Consider the following 3,049-nt stretch of genomic DNA (forward strand, 5'->3'; position numbering starts at 1 on the left):
TTGGGTTTGATTTTGGTGAATTTAGTAGAGGAATTTATGTTTTATTGATGAGGGGATTAAGGGTTTTGAGGGTTTTGGGTGTGTGTTTGTGTTTTGAAAGAAAGAAATGAATTGGGGATGAGGGATGAGGGATGAGGGATTTTAATCCCGTGTTATAAGCTATCAGCAGCAGGAGACGGGCGTCTTGGGTTGGGGACGCTCGGATTTATAGACAGTCAGCTCTGTAATTTCCAACCCGTGCCGAGTCTTCAGGAGACGGGCGGATTTTGCTGAGGACGCTGGTCTTCACCTGGGGACGCTCGAATTCATAGACAGTGTGAACTTTAAGTTTTTGCACAAGCCAGGACACGCATATTTCTCTTGAGACGAGCGTCTTCTAGACTGGGACGGGCGTCTCCTATGAAGTCTGCTCATATTTTTAAACAGACCAAATTTTTCATTCTCAGCACTCCCAAGACGAGCGTCTTAGAGCCAGGACGCTCAGATCATGCCCAAGACGAGCGGGTTCCCTCTGGGATGCTTGGATCTTCTCCTGTACCCACGAGTACAGTTCCACTCGTGGGGATTTTCATTTCCCATGGCATTCTTTCTTCATTCCTTTGTTCAACATTGTGGGTGCACTATGAAGGCTCGGATAGCCTAGGCAATTGCTATCCCCACACTAGATCAAACACTACACATCAAAACACATTAAAATACCTCCCTCACTTTCTCTCATGATAAAAATCTTGATCAAAGTATGAAATTGCAAATCCAAAATTGACAAAAATGCAATACAAGAAATGAAATGCAAGTTATGGGGTTAGAATATTTATAAATTGTGGTTTAGGGAGGACTCCACCAAACTCTCATTCTTGAATGAGATGTCAAGGGGGCATAGCCAAGGTGTTGTTGATGTTGCTCAACATCTTGTAGAAGTAGTCAAAAGCTTGTTCATTCACATGGCTCATGTAGTCGAGGAGCTCTCATTGTCTTATCAAAATTAAAAGTGATTGTCTCATCCCCCACTTCAAGTGTAAGCTCTCCATGTTTCACATCAATTACCGCTCCCGCAGTGTGCAAGAAAGGTCTTCCTAGAATGATAGGAATGTTGGAATACTCCTCCATGTCTACAATGACAAAGTCTACCGGGATGAAGAACTTGCCAATTCTCACGGGCACATCCTCCCATAACCCTAAAGGTATCTTTGTTGATCGATCCGCCATTTGGAGAGGTATGTTAGTGCACTCTCTCATTCCTAGCCTCTTGCATACCGAGTATGGCATGACACTCACACTTGCTCCAAGGTCACATAATGCTTTGTTGATTGTAGTGTCGCCAATGGTGCATGAAATAGAGAAGCTTCCCGGATCTTTGAGTTTTGGAGGTGAACTTCCTTGAAGAATAGCACTGCTCATTTTAGTGAATGCAATAGTCTCTAACTTCCGGATGGATTTCTTCTTGGTAAGAATGTCTTTCATGTACTTTGCATAGGCCGGAACATGATTGATCAATTCCGTGAATGGGATCGAGACTTCTAAGTTCTTCACAATCTCCATGAACTTTCCAAGTTGTTCATCAAACTTAGGCTTAGCTTGAGGACTTGGGAATGGAAGTCTAATCACAATAGGCTCTTTTTCCTTAGCTTTCTCGTCATTTTTCGTCTTTGAAACTTCATTGGTGGTGGGTTCTTCTTCTTTAGAGTTCTCCACAACTCTTTGCTTGTCACTAGCATACACAATATATTCATCAATTGGCCTCTTCAGCCCTTCATACCTTGTACCACTCCTCAAATGAATGGCACTAACCGATTCATGTCTAGGGGGATTACTTTGAGGTGGTAATTGCTCCTTTTGTCTTTGAGAGCTAGAAGATGCTAATTGAGTCATTTGGGTTTCTAGCATTTTGGTGTGGGCTAGTATGTTGTTGATGGTGATGTCTTTGACTTGGCTATCTTTTTGCATTTGGGTGAAAAATTCTTGTTGGTTCTTTTGCATTTGGAGGACCGTTTTTTGAACATCAAAGCCTTGGTCATTGTATTAATTGTAAGAAGGTTGATTTTGATAACCTTGGCTTTGGTTATAAAAGGGTCTTTGAGCTTGATTTCTCATTGGAGGTGGGGTGTATGTTGGTTGAGGGTTTTGAACATTTTGGCTTTTGTATGAAAGATAGGGATGGAATTTGGTATTTTCATTGTAATAGTTGGAATAAGGGGTACCACTCTTGTATGCTTGGAAAGCATTCACTTGTTCCCGTAGATTCACTTTGGTCATGTCCCAAAGTTCCACAACTCTCACATACTCCACTTGGAATTGAGGATGATGCCACCATAGCATTAACATGTTGTTTGGGTGATTTAGAAGCTTCATCAAGCTTAGCCATGGCCTTTTCAAACTTCAAATTGATGGTGTCAATATGAGCACTTAGTTAAGCACCCAATTGAGTGATGGAATCTACCTCATGCTTTCCTCCTCTAGTAGCCTTTCGAGGCCTACTATATTGTGAATTATGAACCGCCATTTCTTCAATTTTGGCCCATGTTTGATTCTCATCAACTTCGGTAAACATATCATTGGATCCCATATTGAGAATGTTGCGGGAATCTTCATATAGACCATTCCAAAATTGTTGCTCAAGGAACCACTCGCTAAGTCCATGGTGTGGACAAGAACGATAAGTGTCCTTAAATCTCGCCCATGCTTCATATAATGATTCCTCATCCCTTTGCTTGAACCCATAGATTTGGGCTCTCAACATGTTAGTCTTCTCCGGAGGATAGTATTTCTTGTAGAAAGCAAGTGCTAACTTCCTCCATGAATCAAAACCAAGCGTAGCCTTGTCTAGACTCTTCAACCATTGCTTTGCGGTACCAATCAAAGAAAAAGGAAATAATACCCATCGGATTTGATCTTGAGTAACTCCGGTTTGAGAAATCGCATCACAATAGTCACAAAAAGTCTCCATATGTGAATGAGGGTCTTCACTAGGCATCCCTCCAAATTGACTCCTCTCAACTAATTGTATGAATGTGGATTTAGCAATGAAATTACCGGTTAAATGTGGTGGTGT

At 41.7% G+C, this 3,049-nt stretch overlaps 1 non-coding gene across 1 annotated transcript; it reads left to right on the forward strand.

Moving 5' to 3' along the window:
• Positions 1-2,630: 2,630 nt before the first annotated feature.
• Positions 2,631-2,737, forward strand: LOC141603851 (small nucleolar RNA R71). Its single transcript, XR_012525696.1, has one exon. It is a non-coding gene; the product is annotated as a small nucleolar RNA R71 (small nucleolar RNA).
• The last annotated feature ends 312 nt before the right edge of the window (positions 2,738-3,049 follow it).

This window comes from Silene latifolia, chromosome 9, assembly GCF_048544455.1.
Source record: "Silene latifolia isolate original U9 population chromosome 9, ASM4854445v1, whole genome shotgun sequence".
NCBI lineage: Eukaryota > Viridiplantae > Streptophyta > Magnoliopsida > Caryophyllales > Caryophyllaceae > Silene > Silene latifolia.